The sequence below is a fragment of the Phyllobates terribilis genome, unplaced genomic scaffold, assembly GCF_046119375.1.
Source record: "Phyllobates terribilis strain yellow unplaced genomic scaffold, ASM4611937v1 Scaffold_7__3_contigs__length_470593459, whole genome shotgun sequence".
NCBI lineage: Eukaryota > Metazoa > Chordata > Amphibia > Anura > Dendrobatidae > Phyllobates > Phyllobates terribilis.
This window is the reverse complement of record NW_027362767.1, coordinates 13,026,433-13,050,734: the sequence shown is the minus strand read 5'-3', so window position 1 is coordinate 13,050,734 and position 24,302 is coordinate 13,026,433.

The following is a 24,302-nucleotide window of genomic DNA, read 5'->3' as shown; positions in this document are numbered from 1 at the left end:
CAGTGTACAGCCCTGGGGTGGTGTATTCACAGTATATCTGTACAGTGTGAGCCTCCGCAGTGTACACTCCTGGGGTGGTGTAATCACAGTGTATCTGTACAGTGTGAGCCCCCGCAGTGTACAGCCTGGGGTGGTGTAATCACAGTGTATCTGTACAGTGTGAGCCCTCCGCAGTGTACAGTCCTGGGGTGGTGTATTCACAGTGTATCTGTACAGTGTGAGCCCCCTGCAATGTACAGTCCTGGGGTGGTGTATTCACAGTGTATCTGTACAGTGTGAGCCCCCTGCAGTGTACAGTCCTGGGGTGGTGTAATCACAGTGTATCTGTACAGTGTGAGCCTCCTACAGTGTACAGTCCTGGGGTGGTGTAATCACAGAGTATTTGTACAGTGTGAGCCCCCCGCAGCGTACACTCCTGGGGTGGTGTAATCACAGTGAATCTGTAAAGTGTGAGCCTCCTACAGTGTACTGTCCTGGGGTGGTGTAATCACAGTGTATCTGTACAGTGTGAGCCCCCCGCAGTGCACAGTCCTGGGGTGATGTAAAGTTTATCCACACAGTGTGAGCCCCCCACAGTGTACAGTCCTGGGGTGGTGTAATCACAGTGTATCTGGTACAGTGTGAGCCCCCCGCAGTGCGCTGTCCTGGTGTGGTGTAGTCACAGTGTATCTGTGCAGTGTGAGCCCCCACAGTGTACAGTCCTGGGGTGGTGTATTCACAGTGTATCTGTACAGTGTGATCTCCTGCAGTATACCATCCTGGGGTGGTGTAATAACAGTGTATTTGTACATTGTGGGCCCCCCGCAGTGGACAGTCCTGGGGTGATGTAATCACAGTGTATTTGTACAGTGTGAGCCCCTAGCAGTGTACAGTTCTGGGGTGGTGTAATAACAGTGTATCTGTACAGTGTGATCCCTCGCAGTGTACAGCCCTGGGGTGGTGTAATCACAGTGTATCTGTACAGTGTGAGCCCCCCACAGTGTACTGTCCTGGGGTGGTGTAATCACAGTGTATCTGTACAGTGTGAGCCCCCCGCAGTGTACTGTCCTGGGGTGGTGTAATCACAGTGTATCTGTACAGTGTGAGCCCCCCGCAGTGTTCAGATTTGGGGTGGTGTAATCACAGTGTATCTGTACAGTGTGATCCTCCTGCAGTGTACAGCCCTGGGGTGGTGTAATCACAGTGTATCTGTACAGTGTGAGCCCCCCGCAGTGTACAGTCCTGGGGTGATGTATTCACAGTGTATCTGTACAGTGTGAGCCCCCCGCAGTGTTCAGCTTTGGGGTGGTGTAATCACAGTGTATCTGTACAGTGTGATCCTCCTGCAGTGTACAGCCCTGGGGTGGTGTAATCACAGTGTATCTGTACAGTGTGAGCCCCCCGCAGTGTACAGTCCTGTGGTGGTGTAATCACAGTGTATCTGTACAGTGTGAGCCCCCCACAGTGTACAGCACTGGGGTGGTGTTTTCACAGTGTATCTGTACAGTGTGATCCCCCTGCAGTGTACAGCCCTGGGGAGGTGTAATCACAGTGTATCTTTACAGTGTGAGCCCCCCGCAGTGTACTGTCCTGGGGTGGTGTAATCACAGTGTATCTGTACAGTGTGAACCCCCCGCAGTGTACAGCCCTGGGGTGGTGTAATCACATTGTATCTGTACAGTGTGAGCCCCCCGCAGTGTACAGCTCTGGCGTGATGTATTCACAGTGTATCTGTACAGTGTGAGCCCCGCGCAGTGCACTGTCCTGGGGTGGAGTATTCACAGTGTATCTGTACAGTGTGAGCCCCCGCAGTGTACTGTCCTGGGGTGGTGTAATCACAGTGTATCTGTACAGCGTGAGCCCCCCGCAGTGTACTTTCCTGGTGTGGTGTAATCACAGTGTATCTGAACAGTGTGAGCCCCCCGCAGTGTACAGCCCTGGGGTGGTGTAATCACAGTGTATCTGAACAGTGTGAGCCCCCCGCAATGTACTGTCCTGGGGTGGTGTAATCACAGTGAATCTGTAAAGTGTGAGCCTCCTACAGTGTACTGTCCTGGGGTGGTGTAATCACAGTGTATCTGTACAGTGTGAGCCCCCCGCAGTGCACAGTCCTGGGGTGATGTAATCACAGTTTATCCACACAGTGTGAGCCCCCCACAGTGTACAGTCCTGGGGTGGTGTAATCACAGTGTATCTGGTACAGTGTGAGCCCCCCGCAGTGCGCTGTCCTGGTGTGGTGTAGTCACAGTGTATCTGTGCAGTGTGAGCCCCCACAGTGTACAGTCCTGGGGTGGTGTATTCACAGTGTATCTGTACAGTGTGATCCCCTGCAGTATACCATCCTGGGGTGGTGTAATAACAGTGTATTTGTACATTGTGGGCCCCCCGCAGTGTACAGTCCTGGGGTGATGTAATCACAGTGTATTTGTACAGTGTGAGCCCCTAGCAGTGTACAGTTCTGGGGTGGTGTAATAACAGTGTATCTGTACAGTGTGATCCCTCGCAGTGTACAGCCCTGGGGTGGTGTAATCACAGTGTATCTGTACAGTGTGAGCCCCCCGCAGCGTACAGCCCTGGGGTGGGGTAATCACTGTGTATCTGTACAGTGTGAGCCCCCCGCAGTGTACAGTCCTGGGGTGGTGTAATCACAGTGTATCTGTACAGTGTGAGCCCCCCGCAGTGTACTGTCCTGGGGTGGTGTAATCACAGTGTATCTGTACAGTGTGAGCCCCCCGCAGTGTACAGCCCTGGGGTGGTGTAATCACAAAGTATCTGAACAGTGTGAGCCTCCTACAGTGTACAGCCCTGGGGTGGTGTAATCACAGTGTATCTGTACAGTGTGAGCTCCCCACACTGTATTGTCCTGGGGTGGTGTAATCACAGTGTATCTGTACAGTGTGAGCCCCCGCAGCGTATAGCCCTGGGGTGGTGTAATCACAGTGTATCTGTACAGTGTGAGCTCCCCACAGTGTACTGTCCTGGGGTGGTGTAATCACAGTGTATCTGTACAGTGTGAGCCCACCGCAGTGTACAGCCCTGGGGTGGTGTAATCACAGTGTATCTGTACAGTGTGAGCCCCCCGCAGTGTACAGTCCTGGGGTGGTGTAATCACAGAGTATCTGAACAGTGTGAGCCTCCTACAGTGTACTGTCCTGGGGTGGTGTAATCACAGTGTATCTGTACAGTGTGAGCCCCCGCAGTGTACAGCCCTGGGGTGGTGTAATCACAGTGTATCTGTACAGTGTGAGCCCCCCGCAGTGTACAGACCTGGGGTGGTGTAATCACAGTGTATCTGTACAGTGTGAGCCCCCCGCAGTGTACAGTCCTGGGGTGGTGTAATCACAGTGTATCTGTACAGTGTGAGCTCCCCACAGTGTACTGTCCTGGGGTGGTGTAATCACAGTGTATCTGTACAGTGTGAGCCCCCCGCAGTGTACTATCCTGGGGTGGTGTAATCACAGTGTATCTGTACAGTGTGAGCCCCCTGCAGTGTACAGCCCTGGGGTGGTGTAATCACAGTGTATCTGTACAGTGTGAGCCCCCCGCAGTGTTCAGCTTTGGGGTGGTGTAATCACAGTGTATCTGTACAGTGTGAGCCCCCCGCAGTGTACAGTCCTGGGGTGATGTATTCACAGTGTATCTGTACAGTGTGAGCCCCCCGCAGTGTTCAGCTTTGGGGTGGTGTAATCACAGTGTATCTGTACAGTGTGATCCTCCTGCAGTGTACAGGCCTGAGGTGGTGTAATCACAGTGTATCTGTACAGTGTGAGCCCCCCGCAGTGTACAGTCCTGGGGTGGTGTAATCACAGTGTATTTGTACAGTGTGAGCCCCCCGCAGTGTACAGCCCTGGGGTGGTGTATTCACAGTGTATCTGTACAGTGTGATCCCCCTGCAGTGTACAGCCCTGGGGAGGTGTAATCACAGTGTATTTTTACAGTGTGAGCCCCCCGCAGTGTACTGTCCTGGGGTGGTGTAATCACAGTGTATCTGTACAGTGTGAGCCTCCTACAGTGTACTGTCCTGGGGTGGTGTAATCACAGTGTATCTGTACAGTGTGAACCCCCGCAGTGTACAGCCCTGGGGTGGTGTAATCACAGTGTATCTGTACAGTGTGAGCCCCCCGCAGTGTACAGACCTGGGGTGGTGTAATCACAGTGTATCTGTACAGTGTGAGCCCCCCGCAGTGTACAGTCCTGGGGTGGTGTAATCACAGTGTATCTGTACAGTGTGAGCTCCTCACAGTGTACTGTCCTGGGGTGGTGTAATCACAGTGTATCTGTACAGTGTGAGCCCCCCGCAGTGTACTATCCTGGGGTGGTGTAATCACAGTGTATCTGTACAGTGTGAGCCTCCCGCAGTGTTCAGCTTTGGGGTGGTGTAATCACAGTGTATCTGTACAGTGTGAGCCCCCCGCAGTGTACAGTCCTGGGGTGATGTATTCACAGTGTATCTGTACAGTGTGAGCCCCCCGCAGTGTTCAGCTTTGGGGTGGTGTAATCACAGTGTATCTGTACAGTGTGATCCTCCTGCAGTGTACAGCCCTGAGGTGGTGTAATCACAGTGTATCTGTACAGTGTGAGCCCCCCGCAGTGTACAGTCCTGGGGTGGTGTAATCACAGTGTATTTGTACAGTGTGAGCCCGCCGCAGTGTACAGCCCTGGGGTGGTGTATTCACAGTGTATCTGTACAGTGTGATCCCCCTGCAGTGTACAGCCCTGGGGAGGTGTAATCACAGTGTATTTTTACAGTGTGAGCCCCCGCAGTGTACTGTCCTGGGGTGGTGTAATCACAGTGTATCTGTACAGTGTGAACCCCCCGCAGTGTACAGCCCTGGGGTGGTGTAATCACAGTATATCTCTACAGTGTGAGCCCCCCGCAGTGTAAAGCTCTGGCGTGATGTATTCACTGTGTATCTGTACAGTGTGAGCCCCCCGCAGTGCACTGTCCTGGGGTGGTGTATTCACAGTGTATCTGTACAGTGTGAGCCCCCGCAGTATACAGCCCTGGGGTGGTGTAATCACAGTGTATCTGAACAGTGTGAGCCCCCCGCAATGTACTGTCCTGGGGTGGTGTAATCACAGTGTATCTGTACAGTGTGAGCCCCCGCAGTGCACAGCCCTGGGGTGGTGTAATCACAGTGTATCTGAACAGTGTGAGCCCCCCGCAATGTACTGTCCTGGGGTGGTGTAATCACAGTGTATCTGTACAGTGTGAGCCCCCCACAGTGTACTGTCCTGGTGTGGTGTAATCACAGTGTATCTGTACAGTGTGAGCCTCCTACAGTGTACAGCCCTGGGGTGGTGTAATCACAGTGTACCTGTACAGAGTGAGTCCCCGCAGTGTACAGTCCTGGGGTGGTGTAATCGCAGTGTATCTGTACAGTGTGAGAATCCGCAGTGTACAGTCCTGGGGTGGTGTAATCATAGTGTATCTGTACAGTGTGAGTCCCCGCAGTGTACAGCCCTGGGGTGGTGTAATCACAGTGTATCTGTACAGTGTGAGCCCCCGCAGTGTACAGCCCTGGGGTGGTGTAATCACAGTGTATCTGTACAGAGTGAGCCCCCCGCAGTGTACTGTCCTGGTGTGGTGTAATCACAGTGTATCTGTACAGTGTGAGTCCCGCAGAGTACAGTCCTGGGGTGGTGTAATCACAGTGTATCTGTACAGTGTGAGCCCCCCGCAGTGTACTGTCCTGGGGTGGTGTAATCACAGTGTATCTGTACAGTGTGAGCCCCCCGCAGTGTACAGCCCTGGGGTGGTGTAATCACAAAGTATCTGAACAGTGTGAGCCTCCTACAGTGTACAGCCCTGGGGTGGTGTAATCACAGTGTATCTGTACAGTGTGAGCTCCCCACACTGTATTGTCCTGGGGTGGTGTAATCACAGTGTATCTGTACAGTGTGAGCCCCCCGCAGTGTACTGTCCTGGGGTGGTGTAATCACAGTGTATCTGTACAGTGTGAGCCCCCCGCAGTGTACAGCCCTGGGGTGGTGTAATCACAAAGTATCTGAACAGTGTGAGCCTCCTACAGTGTACAGCCCTGGGGTGGTGTAATCACAGTGTATCTGTACAGTGTGAGCTCCCCACAGTGTACTGTCCTGGGGTGGTGTAATCACAGTGTATCTGTACAGTGTGAGCCCACCGCAGTGTACAGCCCTGGGGTGGTGTAATCACAGTGTATCTGTACAGTGTGAGCCCCCCGCAGTGTACAGTCCTGGGGTGGTGTAATCACAGAGTATCTGAACAGTGTGAGCCTCCTACAGTGTACTGTCCTGGGGTGGTATAATCACAGTGTATCTGTACAGTGTGAGCCCCCGCAGTGTACAGCCCTGGGGTGGTGTAATCACAGTGTATCTGTACAGTGTGAGCCCCCCGCAGTGTACAGACCTGGGGTGGTGTAATCACAGTGTATCTGTACAGTGTGAGCCCCCCGCAGTGTCAGTCCTGGGGTGGTGTAATCACAGTGTATCTGTACAGTGTGAGCTCCCCACAGTGTACTGTCCTGGGGTGGTGTAATCACAGTGTATCTGTACAGTGTGAGCCCCCCGCAGTGTACTATCCTGGGGTGGTGTAATCACAGTGTATCTGTACAGTGTGAGCCCCCTGCAGTGTACAGCCCTGGGGTGGTGTAATCACAGTGTATCTGTACAGTGTGAGCCCCCCGCAGTGTTCAGCTTTGGGGTGGTGTAATCACAGTGTATCTGTACAGTGTGAGCCCCCCGCAGTGTACAGTCCTGGGGTGATGTATTCACAGTGTATCTGTACAGTGTGAGCCCCCCGCAGTGTTCAGCTTTGGGGTGGTGTAATCACAGTGTATCTGTACAGTGTGATCCTCCTGCAGTGTACAGGCCTGAGGTGGTGTAATCACAGTGTATCTGTACAGTGTGAGCCCCCCGCAGTGTACAGTCCTGGGGTGGTGTAATCACAGTGTATTTGTACAGTGTGAGCCCCCCGCAGTGTACAGCCCTGGGGTGGTGTATTCACAGTGTATCTGTACAGTGTGATCCCCCTGCAGTGTACAGCCCTGGGGAGGTGTAATCACAGTGTATTTTTACAGTGTGAGCCCCCCGCAGTGTACTGTCCTGGGGTGGTGTAATCACAGTGTATCTGTACAGTGTGAGCCTCCTACAGTGTACTGTCCTGGGGTGGTGTAATCACAGTGTATCTGTACAGTGTGAACCCCCGCAGTGTACAGCCCTGGGGTGGTGTAATCACAGTGTATCTGTACAGTGTGAGCCCCCCGCAGTGTACAGACCTGGGGTGGTGTAATCACAGTGTATCTGTACAGTGTGAGCCCCCCGCAGTGTACAGTCCTGGGGTGGTGTAATCACAGTGTATCTGTACAGTGTGAGCTCCTCACAGTGTACTGTCCTGGGGTGGTGTAATCACAGTGTATCTGTACAGTGTGAGCCCCCCGCAGTGTACTATCCTGGGGTGGTGTAATCACAGTGTATCTGTACAGTGTGAGCCTCCCGCAGTGTTCAGCTTTGGGGTGGTGTAATCACAGTGTATCTGTACAGTGTGAGCCCCCCGCAGTGTACAGTCCTGGGGTGATGTATTCACAGTGTATCTGTACAGTGTGAGCCCCCCGCAGTGTTCAGCTTTGGGGTGGTGTAATCACAGTGTATCTGTACAGTGTGATCCTCCTGCAGTGTACAGCCCTGAGGTGGTGTAATCACAGTGTATCTGTACAGTGTGAGCCCCCCGCAGTGTACAGTCCTGGGGTGGTGTAATCACAGTGTATTTGTACAGTGTGAGCCCGCCGCAGTGTACAGCCCTGGGGTGGTGTATTCACAGTGTATCTGTACAGTGTGATCCCCCTGCAGTGTACAGCCCTGGGGAGGTGTAATCACAGTGTATTTTTACAGTGTGAGCCCCCGCAGTGTACTGTCCTGGGGTGGTGTAATCACAGTGTATCTGTACAGTGTGAACCCCCCGCAGTGTACAGCCCTGGGGTGGTGTAATCACAGTATATCTCTACAGTGTGAGCCCCCCGCAGTGTAAAGCTCTGGCGTGATGTATTCACTGTGTATCTGTACAGTGTGAGCCCCCCGCAGTGCACTGTCCTGGGGTGGTGTATTCACAGTGTATCTGTACAGTGTGAGCCCCCGCAGTATACAGCCCTGGGGTGGTGTAATCACAGTGTATCTGAACAGTGTGAGCCCCCCGCAATGTACTGTCCTGGGGTGGTGTAATCACAGTGTATCTGTACAGTGTGAGCCCCCGCAGTGCACAGTCCTGGGGTGGTGTAATCACAGTGTATCTGTACAGTGTGAGCCCCCGCAGTGTACTGTCCTGGGGAGGTGTAATCACAGTGTATCTGTACAGTGTGAGCCCCCGGCAGTGCACAGTCCTGGGGTGGTGTAATCACAGTGTATCTGTACAGTGTGAGCCCCCCACAGTGTACTGTCCTGGTGTGGTGTAATCACAGTGTATCTGTACAGTGTGAGCCTCCTACAGTGTACAGCCCTGGGGTGGTGTAATCACAGTGTACCTGTACAGAGTGAGTCCCCGCAGTGTACAGTCCTGGGGTGGTGTAATCGCAGTGTATCTGTACAGTGTGAGAATCCGCAGTGTACAGTCCTGGGGTGGTGTAATCATAGTGTATCTGTACAGTGTGAGTCCCCGCAGTGTACAGCCCTGGGGTGGTGTAATCACAGTGTATCTGTACAGTGTGAGCCCCCGCAGTGTACAGCCCTGGGGTGGTGTAATCACAGTGTATCTGTACAGTGTGAGCCCCCCGCAGTGTACTGTCCTGGTGTGGTGTAATCACAGTGTATCTGTACAGTGTGAGTCCCGCAGAGTACAGTCCTGGGGTGGTGTAATCACAGTGTATCTGTACAGTGTGAGCCCCCCGCAGAGTACTGTCCTGGGGTGGTGTAATCACAGTGTATCTGTACAGTGTGAGCCCCCCGCAGTGTACAGCCCTGGGGTGGTGTAATCACAAAGTATCTGAACAGTGTGAGCCTCCTACAGTGTACAGCCCTGGGGTGGTGTAATCACAGTGTATCTGTACAGTGTGAGCTCCCCACACTGTATTGTCCTGGGGTGGTGTAATCACAGTGTATCTGTACAGTGTGAGCCCCCCGCAGTGTACTGTCCTGGGGTGGTGTAATCACAGTGTATCTGTACAGTGTGAGCCCCCCGCAGTGTACAGCCCTGGGGTGGTGTAATCACAAAGTATCTGAACAGTGTGAGCCTCCTACAGTGTACAGCCCTGGGGTGGTGTAATCACAGTGTATCTGTACAGTGTGAGCTCCCCACAGTGTACTGTCCTGGGGTGGTGTAATCACAGTGTATCTGTACAGTGTGAGCCCACCGCAGTGTACAGCCCTGGGGTGGTGTAATCACAGTGTATCTGTACAGTGTGAGCCCCCCGCAGTGTACAGTCCTGGGGTGGTGTAATCACAGAGTATCTGAACAGTGTGAGCCTCCTACAGTGTACTGTCCTGGGGTGGTATAATCACAGTGTATCTGTACAGTGTGAGCCCCCGCAGTGTACAGCCCTGGGGTGGTGTAATCACAGTGTATCTGTACAGTGTGAGCCCCCCGCAGTGTACAGACCTGGGGTGGTGTAATCACAGTGTATCTGTACAGTGTGAGCCCCCCGCAGTGTCAGTCCTGGGGTGGTGTAATCACAGTGTATCTGTACAGTGTGAGCTCCCCACAGTGTACTGTCCTGGGGTGGTGTAATCACAGTGTATCTGTACAGTGTGAGCCCCCCGCAGTGTACTATCCTGGGGTGGTGTAATCACAGTGTATCTGTACAGTGTGAGCCCCCTGCAGTGTACAGCCCTGGGGTGGTGTAATCACAGTGTATCTGTACAGTGTGAGCCCCCCGCAGTGTTCAGCTATGGGGTGGTGTAATCACAGTGTATCTGTACAGTGTGAGCCCCCCGCAGTGTACAGTCCTGGGGTGATGTATTCACAGTGTATCTGTACAGTGTGAGCCCCCCGCAGTGTTCAGCTTTGGGGTGGTGTAATCACAGTGTATCTGTACAGTGTGATCCTCCTGCAGTGTACAGGCCTGAGGTGGTGTAATCACAGTGTATCTGTACAGTGTGAGCCCCCCGCAGTGTACAGTCCTGGGGTGGTGTAATCACAGTGTATTTGTACAGTGTGAGCCCCCCGCAGTGTACAGCCCTGGGGTGGTGTATTCACAGTGTATCTGTACAGTGTGATCCCCCTGCAGTGTACAGCCCTGGGGAGGTGTAATCACAGTGTATTTTTACAGTGTGAGCCCCCCGCAGTGTACTGTCCTGGGGTGGTGTAATCACAGTGTATCTGTACAGTGTGAGCCTCCTACAGTGTACTGTCCTGGGGTGGTGTAATCACAGTGTATCTGTACAGTGTGAACCCCCGCAGTGTACAGCCCTGGGGTGGTGTAATCACAGTGTATCTGTACAGTGTGAGCCCCCCGCAGTGTACAGACCTGGGGTGGTGTAATCACAGTGTATCTGTACAGTGTGAGCCCCCCGCAGTGTACAGTCCTGGGGTGGTGTAATCACAGTATATCTCTACAGTGTGAGCCCCCCGCAGTGTAAAGCTCTGGCGTGATGTATTCACTGTGTATCTGTACAGTGTGAGCCCCCCGCAGTGCACTGTCCTGGGGTGGTGTATTCACAGTGTATCTGTACAGTGTGAGCCCCCGCAGTGTACAGCCCTGGGGTGGTGTAATCACAGTGTATCTGAACAGTGTGAGCCCCCCGCAATGTACTGTCCTGGGGTGGTGTAATCACAGTGTATCTGTACAGTGTGAGCCCCCGCAGTGCACAGTCCTGGGGTGGTGTAATCACAGTGTATCTGTACAGTGTGAGCCCCCGCAGTGTACTGTCCTGGGGAGGTGTAATCACAGTGTATCTGTACAGTGTGAGCCCCCGGCAGTGCACAGTCCTGGGGTGGTGTAATCACAGTGTATCTGTACAGTGTGAGCCCCCCACAGTGTACTGTCCTGGTGTGGTGTAATCACAGTGTATCTGTACAGTGTGAGCCTCCTACAGTGTACAGCCCTGGGGTGGTGTAATCACAGTGTACCTGTACAGAGTGAGTCCCCGCAGTGTACAGTCCTGGGGTGGTGTAATCGCAGTGTATCTGTACAGTGTGAGAATCCGCAGTGTACAGTCCTGGGGTGGTGTAATCATAGTGTATCTGTACAGTGTGAGTCCCCGCAGTGTACAGTTCTGGGGTGGTGTAATCACAGTGTATCTGTACAGTGTGAGCCCCCGCAGTGTACAGCCCTGGGGTGGTGTAATCACAGTGTATCTGTACAGTGTGAGCCCCCCGCAGTGTACTGTCCTGGTGTGGTGTAATCACAGTGTATCTGTACAGTGTGAGTCCCGCAGAGTACAGTCCTGGGGTGGTGTAATCACAGTGTATCTGTACAGTGTGAGCCCCCCGCAGTGTACTGTCCTGGGGTGGTGTAATCACAGTGTATCTGTACAGTGTGAGCCCCCCGCAGTGTACAGCCCTGGGGTGGTGTAATCACAAAGTATCTGAACAGTGTGAGCCTCCTACAGTGTACAGCCCTGGGGTGGTGTAATCACAGTGTATCTGTACAGTGTGAGCCCCCGCAGCGTATAGCCCTGGGGTGGTGTAATCACAGTGTATCTGTACAGTGTGAGCTCCCCACAGTGTACTGTCCTGGGGTGGTGTAATCACAGTGTATCTGTACAGTGTGAGCCCACCGCAGTGTACAGCCCTGGGGTGGTGTAATCACAGTGTATCTGTACAGTGTGAGCCCCCCGCAGTGTACAGTCCTGGGGTGGTGTAATCACAGAGTATCTGAACAGTGTGAGCCTCCTACAGTGTACTGTCCTGGGGTGGTGTAATCACAGTGTATCTGTACAGTGTGAGCCCCCGCAGTGTACAGCCCTGGGGTGGTGTAATCACAGTGTATCTGTACAGTGTGAGCCCCCCGCAGTGTACAGACCTGGGGTGGTGTAATCACAGTGTATCTGTACAGTGTGAGCCCCCCGCAGTGTACAGTCCTGGGGTGGTGTAATCACAGTGTATCTGTACAGTGTGAGCTCCCCACAGTGTACTGTCCTGGGGTGGTGTAATCACAGTGTATCTGTACAGTGTGAGCCCCCCGCAGTGTACTATCCTGGGGTGGTGTAATCACAGTGTATCTGTACAGTGTGAGCCCCCTGCAGTGTACAGCCCTGGGGTGGTGTAATCACAGTGTATCTGTACAGTGTGAGCCCCCCGCAGTGTTCAGCTTTGGGGTGGTGTAATCACAGTGTATCTGTACAGTGTGAGCCCCCCGCAGTGTACAGTCCTGGGGTGATGTATTCACAGTGTATCTGTACAGTGTGAGCCCCCCGCAGTGTTCAGCTTTGGGGTGGTGTAATCACAGTGTATCTGTACAGTGTGATCCTCCTGCAGTGTACAGGCCTGAGGTGGTGTAATCACAGTGTATCTGTACAGTGTGAGCCCCCCGCAGTGTACAGTCCTGGGGTGGTGTAATCACAGTGTATTTGTACAGTGTGAGCCCCCCGCAGTGTACAGCCCTGGGGTGGTGTATTCACAGTGTATCTGTACAGTGTGATCCCCCTGCAGTGTACAGCCCTGGGGAGGTGTAATCACAGTGTATTTTTACAGTGTGAGCCCCCCGCAGTGTACTGTCCTGGGGTGGTGTAATCACAGTGTATCTGTACAGTGTGAGCCTCCTACAGTGTACTGTCCTGGGGTGGTGTAATCACAGTGTATCTGTACAGTGTGAACCCCCGCAGTGTACAGCCCTGGGGTGGTGTAATCACAGTGTATCTGTACAGTGTGAGCCCCCCGCAGTGTACAGACCTGGGGTGGTGTAATCACAGTGTATCTGTACAGTGTGAGCTCCCCACAGTGTACTGTCCTGGGGTGGTGTAATCACAGTGTATCTGTACAGTGTGAGCCCCCCGCAGTGTACTATCCTGGGGTGGTGTAATCACAGTGTATCTGTACAGTGTGAGCCCCCCGCAGTGTTCAGCTTTGGGGTGGTGTAATCACAGTGTATCTGTACAGTGTGAGCCCCCCGCAGTGTACAGTCCTGGGGTGATGTATTCACAGTGTATCTGTACAGTGTGAGCCCCCCGCAGTGTTCAGCTTTGGGGTGGTGTAATCACAGTGTATCTGTACAGTGTGATCCTCCTGCAGTGTACAGCCCTGAGGTGGTGTAATCACAGTGTATCTGTACAGTGTGAGCCCCCCGCAGTGTACAGTCCTGGGGTGGTGTAATCACAGTGTATTTGTACAGTGTGAGCCCGCCGCAGTGTACAGCCCTGGGGTGGTGTATTCACAGTGTATCTGTACAGTGTGATCCCCCTACAGTGTACAGCCCTGGGGAGGTGTAATCACAGTGTATTTTTACAGTGTGAGCCCCCGCAGTGTACTGTCCTGGGGTGGTGTAATCACAGTGTATCTGTACAGTGTGAGCCTCCTACAGTGTACTGTCCTGGGGTGGTGTAATCACAGTGTATCTGTACAGTGTGAACCCCCCGCAGTGTACAGCCCTGGGGTGGTGTAATCACAGTATATCTCTACAGTGTGAGCCCCCCGCAGTGTAAAGCTCTGGCGTGATGTATTCACTGTGTATCTGTACAGTGTGAGCCCCCCGCAGTGCACTGTCCTGGGGTGGTGTATTCACAGTGTATCTGTACAGTGTGAGCCCCCGCAGTGTACAGCCCTGGGGTGGTGTAATCACAGTGTATCTGAACAGTGTGAGCCCCCCGCAATGTACTGTCCTGGGGTGGTGTAATCACAGTGTATCTGTACAGTGTGAGCCCCCGCAGTGCACAGTCCTGGGGTGGTGTAATCACAGTGTATCTGTACAGTGTGAGCCCCCGCAGTGTACTGTCCTGGGGAGGTGTAATCACAGTGTATCTGTACAGTGTGAGCCCCCGGCAGTGCACAGTCCTGGGGTGGTGTAATCACAGTGTATCTGTGACACCCCAGGGGTCTGGTTGTCACAGTGATAGAGATATTACGTCTGAGAGCAGGTGGGAGGTCCTTTGGTCAGGGATCCTGTGCATGCCACACCTCCTGCCCAGCCTTGGGAGGGGAAGAACTTCCCCTGTATAAACCCGGGGCTGAGGCAGGGTTAGTGAGTCCAGGAAGAGTAGAGACAAGAGCAGCATAGGAAGCAGCAGAGTCACAAGGAGTCAGGGGCTGGCAGCTAAAGAGCTCGCCCTGACTAAGAAGATTCTTTACCGGACCCGGAGTCCGAGGCTGTGGGGACTAACTTCTACCCAGCAGCAGAATCCGTCAGGCAGGGGATTTCAGGTCCCCTGGCCCAGAAGCCCGAAGGCCCGGTCACACGCGTGGGACCAGCACCGCCATCGTGGAGCGGAAGCCATTAGAAGGCCCCGAGTCACCGGCCATACGGGTGAGCACCACACGGTACACTCAGGGACGTGGGCTACTTACATCAGCTTCTAGCAAGGTAGCCAGAAGAGTACAGTCAGCTTGGGAGGCCTACAACTACGCCTGGCCAGGGGAGATCCCATCTGCTCAAGGACTGACCAGGCCCCGTTCGCTAGCAAGTACTCCGGGAGGGTCTATCGTTGTTACCAGTAAAGACCCTGAACGCTACCATACCGTCTCTGAGTGGTTCCTGCTACCCCCATCATCCACGTCGGCTGCCCTGAGGCCATACCCCTCCCGTTGGGGGTTATACTATCACGCTGCACCATCCTTCCACCGGCCTCAGCGGTCTGCCCTGCAGCAGCAGCCCCCTGGCTGCATTCAACGGGTGGCGTAGTCATCAACCATTTTCTACCGCTAGCAGACTGCCGTCCAGTTTGACTCCCTGGGCACGGACCGGGTCACCGCCACGAGACTACAACCCTAAACAGATCCGGCTCCGGATAAGCTCCCGCGTGCGCAACGCAGCGCGACACAGGCCCAGGGGCGCGTCAACTTTGGCGTAGTCGGCAGGATCACGTGCCCGCAACCACCGGGTACTGCGTGCCTGAAAAGCAAAGACTGTTCAAACTTACCAGTGGTGAAGATTCCCGCCATCGGTGAAGATTCCCGCCATCCGGCGCCATCTTCAGCCTTCTTCCCGCCATCGGTGAAGTTTCCCGCCATCCGGCGCCATCTTCAGCCTTCTTCCCGCCATCCGTGGAGTTTTCCCGCCATTGGACGCCATCTTGAGGACGCCGCGCGGGAAGAAGAGGGGCGTGGACTCCGAAAGCGCGCGAGAACTGAAGCCCCGCCTCACGTCCGGACGTTGCGTAAGGTCCTGGAAGGAGCCCAGCAGACGCCGACGTCACAGGAGCGCGACGGAAGGTCCTCAACCCTGACGATCCACTGCGGAGCCGCGGCCTACGGAACAGGATCATCGCAAGGTAGGCCACGGTCCACTAGGGGGGAGGAAGATGTCGGATACGGAGGAGAGCTCCACTGCCTCAACCCCCGCCAGCGCTACCGCTGTTGCAGTTATGCCCTTCACCATGCCCTATATCCCGGGAGCAGCTTGGCTACCCCAGTACTCAGGGGAGTCACATACCCTGCATGACTTTAGAGAAAAGCTGGATAGCCTCTTCCAGGTGTACCCCCTCACAGAAGAGCAAAAAGTGAGCATCCTGGTGGCCCAACTAACTGGGGCAGCCAAAAGGGAAGTAAAATCCTGGCCACCTGGGAGGAAGACTGTCGCAGGGATACTAACCCGGCTGAAGGACACCTTTGATACCCGCACCTCATCCGAGATTAAACTTAGATTCTACGGGTGCAAGCAGCGAGCGCATGAGAGTATAAGGGACTATGCACTCAACCTACAAGAGGCCCTGAGGGCCATTAAGCAGACCGACCCTAATGGAGTGGGAAACGAGGACAGGCTGTTGACCGAACAATTTATAGAGGGTTTATATTGCAATGCCCACCGCACCCAGTTGCGGGCAATGGCCTTACAGGACCCTCATCTAGAATTTGCACAGTTCAAGGACAGAGCCATCCGGGTGCTCCGAGAACCGGCACCAGGTGGCGTTGTGACCCACAGCCGCCCCACTACCACTTACTACCAGGAGGCGGCGCCCTTGTCAGCAGGGCCTGTGGGAGCTGATGCGCAGGCTTTGGACAATGACCCGGCTCCAGACCTACACCATCAGGTCCAAGAGCTAGCTAAAAGCGTTGCTGCGCTAACCCGAACTGTGCAGTCTTTACAGGTTTCCACTCCAGGGAAGATCCAGCTGGCATCCGGACCGGAGGACATCCCGTGGCGTCGACCAAGGAGGACCCCACCGGCCAGAGGAAGACCCAGTGACCGATACAGCGAGGACGGACGACCCATCTGCCGCCGCTGCAATCAACCCGGACATATGGAAAGGTACTGTTCTTTAAACGGGCACAACCTGGGGTAGAGGGCCAACCCCCAGGAAAAAGATCACCAGGCCCATCGAACTGGCGCGACAGATATGTGGGAGGACGTCCAGTCTTGCCTGTGGTACTGGATGGCATTCCCATGAGTGCCCTACTGGACACCGGGTCACAGGTCACCACCATCCCGTACGTGCTCTTCAAGCAGTACTGGAATGACTCGGATATTACCCGCTACCCTGACGACGACTTGAGTATCATCGCCAGCAATGGTCAGCCCGTGCCACAGATCGGATTTAAAGAGGTGACCATCAAAATTGGTAGAGTCGAACTGGCCGCACAGGGACTGATCATTGTAGATATTGACAAACATGAGAGTCACCCAAAAATAACTCTAGGAACTAATGTAATTGAAAATTGTCTTGCAGAGGTGATTTTCCTTTTACAGCAGGTTGCCAAGAATGCCAGCTCCGGCGAGCAGCGGGTGCTCCAGAAAGAGATCCGGGCACTGATGCAACGGCAACAAGTGGAACTCTCCGGCGGTGAGATTGGTAGCGTAAGAATGTGTGACCCTTTTCCTATTGCCATGCCCCCAAAAAGTGAAATGATGATTTGGTGCCGGGCAGCTATTGGTCTGAGAGGTAGAGATTACCAGGCAATGGTAGAACCAGTTTACTCAGACAGTAGGCCCACCATTTTGACAGCACGGGGGGTGGTCAATGTACGCCATGGGAGGGTGCCCGTTCGCATAATAAATATCGGGGAGAGGGAAGTGTACCTGCCCCGGTATGCCACGCTAGCCAAATTATATACCACTAATCAAAATTCTATACAATCTGTGGAACCCTTGCCTCCATCTCACCCGGAGGAAGGTAACGGCTCTAAGAAAGACATGGAGGACTGGTGTCAGCAACTACATCTGGGTACTGACTCCACTCCCTCACACCAGAAACAAGGAGTCTATCGGGTGGTTCAAGAGTATGAGAGAGTGTTTAGTAAACACCCGTTAGACTTCGGGCGAGTCAAGGGGGTAGAACACCGCATCCCCACGGGAGATCATCCTCCCATAAAAGAGAGGTATCGACCCGTACCCCCTGCACATTACCAACACGCCAAGGGGATGCTTAGAGACATGAAGGAGGCTGGGGTAATCCGGGATAGCTGTAGCCCCTGGGCAGCCCCACTAGTTTTAGTCAAAAAGAAAGACAACACCATGAGGATGTGTGTAGATTACCGGAAAATCAACCGTATCACACACAAGGATGCGTACCCCTTACCAAGGATAGAGGAGTCATTGGCTGCTTTAAGATCTGCTAACTTCTTCTCTACCTTGGATCTCACTAGCGGGTACTGGCAGGTTCCTGTAGCAGAGGCGGACCGGGAGAAGACCGCATTCACCACCCCGATGGGACTTAGCGAGTTCACCTGCATGCCGTTCGGACTCTGCAACGCCCCAGGAACCTTCCAACGATTAATGGAGTGCTGTCTGGGCCACAGAAACTTCGAGACGGTCCTGTTGTACCTGGACGATGTCATCGTATACTCCAAAACTTATGAGGACCACCTGAAACACCTGGCGGAGGTGTTCGAAGCTCTGGCGAGTTACGGCCTAAAGGTGAAACCCTCCAAGTGTCACCTCCTGAAACCAAAGGTGCAATACCTGGGACACGTGGTGAGCGCTGACGGAGTGGCTCCCGACCCCGATAAGATCACCGCAATTAAGGGATGGCCAAGCCCCTCCAGCGTAAAAGAAGTGCGGCAGTTCCTAGGGTTGGTAGGCTACTACCGAAGGTTTATTCCCGGTTTCACCAAAAAGGCAGCACCTATGCAGGACCTCCTGATAGGCCAGTCCCGGAAGGCCAAGAACCAGAAGCCGCCCTTCAAATGGGAAAAGCTAGAAGAAGAGTCCTTCCGCCAGCTGAAGATGGCCCTCACGGGGGATGAAATCTTGGCGTACCCGGACTATAGCCAGCCCTTCATCCTCTACACCGACGCCAGTAACATCGGGCTAGGAGCCGTACTGTCCCAGATTCAGCAGGGGAGAGAACGAGTAATCTCCTATGCCAGCCGAAAACTGCGACCCACCGAAAGGAACCCCGAAAATTACAGCTCATTTAAGCTAGAGTTCCTGGCCGTGGTATGGGCAGTCACCGAGCGCTTTAGGCATTACCTCGCTTCTTCCCGGTTCACCGTATACACGGATAACAACCCGCTGACACACCTGGATACGGCAAGACTCGGTGCCCTGGAGCAGAGGTGGATGGCCCGTCTGTCCAACTACGAGTTCACAATTAAATACCGGGCAGGGCGCTCCAATACCAACGCGGACGCCCTGTCCAGGATGCCCAACCTGCCGGACGGAGGAGAAGATCCGGAGGGACTGGAAGAAGTTGAACTCCCTGCGTTCCACCGTCATGCGACTATCCAGTATTCCCACCGGGTAAGGAGTAAGCAGGCTGCTACGTTGAACCCCTTACCTCACTACAACTGGGCGGAAACGCAAGACAGCGACCCTGCCGTCCGACTGGTGAAGGAGATGCTGACTCGCCCGGAGGCTAGCCTGGAATCAGACGCTCCAGAGGAAGCCAAACAACTATGGGCAGAGAAGAGTCGACTGTTCCTTTACAAGGGGAAGTTGTGCCGCAGAATGGTTAACTCCAGGACGCATGAACTACTCTGGCAAGTAGTGGTGCCACGAAGAGACGCAGCCATGGTGATGGAGGCATACCACGACGGAGCTGGACACTTCGGGTGGAAAAAGCTGGAGTTCCTGCTGCGCGAGCGGTTCCACTGGGTAGGCATGAGGGGAACCATCGAGAAGTGGTGCAGAGACTGTGGCCCGTGCAATCTGAGAAGGAAGGACCGGGCCAGCCAGAAGACTCCCCTGCAGTCCATCGTCACCCGGCAACCGTTGGAACTGGTAGCCTTGGATCATGTAAAACTGACCCCCAGCAGAAGTGGCTACGTCTACGCGTTAACCATCGTGGATCATTACTCCCGGTTTCTGGTTGTCGTCCCCGTCAAGGACTTAACGGCTCGAACAGCAGCTAGAGCCTTCCAGCAGCACTTTTGCCGTCCACACGGGTACCCGGACCAAGTGCTGACGGACCAGGGACCTGCCTTTGAAGCGGAGGTCTTCCAGGAATTCTGCAATCTGTATGGCTGCCGGAAGATAAGGACGACACCCTACCATCCGCAAACTAATGGACTTTGTGAGAAAATGAACCAGGTGGTAATGGATCTTCTAAAAACGTTGCCCCTGGAAGAACGCAGTCTGTGGCCTGAGAAGTTGCCCGATCTGGTGGACCTATACAACCACATCCCGGTAGGTTCCACCAACTGTACCCCGGCTTACCTAATGAGGGCAAGACCTGGTAAGTTACCTGTTGACCTGGAAATGGGAGTCCTGACGCCCGAGGACACTTCACCAGAAACGGACTGGGACACAGAGAGGCAGCAGCAGTACCGGAAAGTACAGGAGAGCGTGGAGCGAAGTCTCTGTCAGGCTAGGGAAAGACAAGAGAAGACTTACAACCAGTATGCTCCCGCTGTTCCCCTGGTACCCGGAGAGCAGGTCTTGAAGAGGAAGAGACGGCTCCACAAGTTGGACGACCAGTGGGAGAAGGACCCGTACACCGTACTGCCCTCAAGCCACGAGAACCCGAAGGTCTGTACCATCAGTAAAGACGGAGGGGAAACCACAGCCATTGTATCCCGGGACCACCTGAAGAAGTGCCCCGAACAACTGAGGAACCCTGAGGAGGAACAGGAAGACCATCGACCCGTGGAAGAAAGGGAAGATATGGTTAGTACCGTGCTCGGGGACTTCCCTCGGTCTTGGACTCAAGTCAATGGTGCAGTTGTGGTACCCGTACTCACCTTCCTCCAACCATCATCCCAAGAACCTACGGAGCAACGGGTAGAGCTGGAAGAGCAGCCGGTCCAGGAGGCAGAAGACTCCACCCAAGCGGAACAGGAGAATCCACCCTCTGCTTATAGTGAGCCTGCCGTACCCCTAGTGAGACAAAGAGCCGGTAGACAGCTGCCCAGTTTACCCTTGACAGCTCCTACACCCTGTAGTTCAGGGCCAGACAGTCAGCTCCGTAGGTCCACTAGGGCCACTAGAGGCCAGTTACCCGCACGTTGGAGGATCTAAATGTTTAAGTTGTTTTACAATGTTTACCTGTTTATTGTTGCTTGTGTGTAATTTTGTGTTTCTAGTTGTTTTTAGGAGTCTTCGGTGGATTTACCGGGAATCCTTTGTATATAGTTGGAGCGTAACCCAGGATGGACTAGAGACTGTTAAGGACTCGGGGTAGGACAGACCCCTACCTGGTTACGTCTCCCTGTGTTGGTGAAATGGACACCTTTGCTTTTCTTCAAAGACTGCACCCGGTTGCGGACATCCGTGACCATCTTATTGTGTTTCCTTATTGTATTTTATTGTTCTTTGATATACCTTGTTATATTTTTCTAAAAAGTGTTTAGTCCCGGAGTACTAAATTTCACTAGGGGGGAGTGTGACACCCCAGGGGTCTGGTTGTCACAGTGATAGAGATATTACGTCTGAGAGCAGGTGGGAGGTCCTTTGGTCAGGGATCCTGTGCATGCCACACCTCCTGCCCAGCCTTGGGAGGGGAAGAACTTCCCCTGTATAAACCCGGGGCTGAGGCAGGGTTAGTGAGTCCAGGAAGAGTAGAGACAAGAGCAGCATAGGAAGCAGCAGAGTCACAAGGAGTCAGGGGCTGGCAGCTAAAGAGCTCGCCCTGACTAAGAAGATTCTTTACCGGACCCGGAGTCCGAGGCTGTGGGGACTAACTTCTACCCAGCAGCAGAATCCGTCAGGCAGGGGATTTCAGGTCCCCTGGCCCAGAAGCCCGAAGGCCCGGTCACACGCGTGGGACCAGCACCGCCATCGTGGAGCGGAAGCCATTAGAAGGCCCCGAGTCACCGGCCATACGGGTGAGCACCACACGGTACACTCAGGGACGTGGGCTACTTACATCAGCTTCTAGCAAGGTAGCCAGAAGAGTACAGTCAGCTTGGGAGGCCTACAACTACGCCTGGCCAGGGGAGATCCCATCTGCTCAAGGACTGACCAGGCCCCGTTCGCTAGCAAGTACTCCGGGAGGGTCTATCGTTGTTACCAGTAAAGACCCTGAACGCTACCATACCGTCTCTGAGTGGTTCCTGCTACCCCCATCATCCACGTCGGCTGCCCTGAGGCCATACCCCTCCCGTTGGGGGTTATACTATCACGCTGCACCATCCTTCCACCGGCCTCAGCGGTCTGCCCTGCAGCAGCAGCCCCCTGGCTGCATTCAACGGGTGGCGTAGTCATCAACCATTTTCTACCGCTAGCAGACTGCCGTCCAGTTTGACTCCCTGGGCACGGACCGGGTCACCGCCACGAGACTACAACCCTAAACAGATCCGGCTCCGGATAAGCTCCCGCGTGCGCAACGCAGCGCGACACAGGCCCAGGGGCGCGTCATATCTGTACAGTGTGAGCCCCCCACAGTGTACTGTCCTGGTGTGGTGTAATCACAGTGTATCTGTACAGTGTGAGCCTCCTACAGTGTACAGCCCTGGGGTGGTGTAATCACAGTGTACCTGTACAGAGTGAGTCCCCGCAGTGTACAGTCCTGGGGTGGTGTAATCGCAGTGTATCTGTACAGTGTGAGAATCCGCAGTGTACAGTCCTGGGGTGGTGTAATCATAGTGTATCTGTACAGTGTGAGTCCCCGCAGTGTACAGTTCTGGGGTGGTGTAATCACAGTGTATCTGTACAGTGTGAGCCCCCGCAGTGTACAGCCCTGGGGTGGTGTAATCACAGTGTATCTGTACAGTGTGAGCCCCCCGCAGTGTACTGTCCTGGTGTGGTGTAATCACTATGTATCTGTACAGTGTGAGTCCCGCAGAGTACAGTCCTGAGGTGGTGTAATCACAGTGTATCTGTACAGTGTGAGCCCCCGCAGTGCACAGTCCTGGGGTGGTGTAATCACAGTGTATCTGTACAGTGTAAGCCCCCGCAGTGTACAGTCCTGGCGTGGTGTAATCACAGTGTATCTGTACAGTGTGAGCCTCTTACAGTGTTCTGTCCTGGGGTGGTGTAATCACAGTGTATCTGTACAGTGTGAGCCCCCCGCAGTGTACAGCCCTGGGGTGTTGTATTCACAGTGTGTCTGTACAGTGTGAGCCCCCGCAGTGTACAGCCCTGGGGTGGTGTATTCACAGTGTATCTGTACAGTGTGAGCCCCCTGCAGTGTACAGTCCTGGGGTGGTGTAATCACAGTGTATCTGTACAGTGTGAGCCTCCTACAGTGTACAGTCCTGGGGTGGTGTAATCACAGAGTATTTGTACAGTGTGAGCCCCCCGCAGCGTACACTCCTGGGGTGGTGTAATCACAGTGAATCTGTAAAGTGTGAGCCTCCTACAGTGTACTGTCCTGGGGTGGTGTAATCACAGTGTATCTGTACAGTGTGAGCCCCCCGCAGTGCACAGTCCTGGGGTGATGTAATCACAGTTTATCCACACAGTGTGAGCCCCCCACAGTGTACAGTCCTGGGGTGGTGTAATCACAGTGTATCTGGTACAGTGTGAGCCCCCCGCAGTGCGCTGTCCTGGTGTGGTGTAGTCACAGTGTATCTGTGCAGTGTGAGCCCCCACAGTGTACAGTCCTGGGGTGGTGTATTCACAGTGTATCTGTACAGTGTGATCCCCTGCAGTATACCATCCTGGGGTGGTGTAATAACAGTGTATTTGTACATTGTGGGCCCCCCGCAGTGGACAGTCCTGGGGTGATGTAATCACAGTGTATTTGTACAGTGTGAGCCCCTAGCAGTGTACAGTTCTGGGGTGGTGTAATCACAGTGTATCTGTACAGTGTGATCCCTTGCAGTGTACAGCCCTGGGGTGGTGTAATCACAGTGTATCTGTACAGTGTGAGCCCCCCACAGTGTACTGTCCTGGGGTGGTGTAATCACAGTGTATCTGTACAGTGTGAGCCCCCCGCAGTGTTCAGATTTGGGGTGGTGTAATCACAGTGTATCTGTACAGTGTGATCCTCCTGCAGTGTACAGCCCTGGGGTGGTGTAATCACAGTGTATCTGTACAGTGTGAGCCCCCCACAGTGTACAGTCCTGGGGTGATGTATTCACAGTGTATCTGTACAGTGTGGGCCCCCCGCAGTGTTCAGCTTTGGGGTGGTGTAATCACAGTGTATCTGTACAGTGTGATCCTCCTGCAGTGTGTAGCGCCGGCGTCCCTGCCCTCTGCTAGGCAGGGACGCTGTTCCCCTCACCTCCCTGCTCCGTGCCCGGCGTCCTCCTCCCGCTCTGCTGGCAGCGCGCGCTCCTTCCCGGCCACTGTGCTTAGGGCGTGCGCGCGCGCTCTCCCTTCCTCTTAAAGGGGCCGCGCGCGCCGTCCTAAGGAGTCCCCGGCCAATGTCCGGAGGACTTCACCATATATAAGGCACCTCCTCCAAAATGGAGGTGCCCGAGCAATGTTGTTGCACTGTCTACTCTGCTTCAGCCCTCAGGTCCCGTTGCCAGTTACCTGCCTGATTCCTGCCAGAGTCCTGCCAGTTTGCTGTCTGTTTCCTGCCTGTTATTCCTGCTACCTGCTTGCTAGCCTGAGGTCCGACGGTCTGCCTTACAACTCCTGTCAGTCTGTCTAAGGACCAGCTTGCCCGCTCACCTGGGAGCGCACATCAGCTACCTGCCTGCTTGCTAGCCTGAGGTCCGACGGTCTGCCTTTCTACTCCTGTCAGTCTGTCTATGGACCAGCTTGCCCGCTCACCTGGGAGCGCTCCTCCGCTACCTGCCTGCTTGCCTGCCCGGAGGCTCCGCCGTCACGTGCTGTGACCACCAGCTATTCCAGAGACTCTTGCCCGCTCACCTGGGAGCGCTTCTCCGCTACCTGCCTGCTTGCCTTCCTGGAGGCTCCGCCGTCACGTGCTGTGACCACCTGCTATTCCAGAGACTCTTGCCCGCTCACCTGGGAGCGCTTCTCCGCTACCTGCCT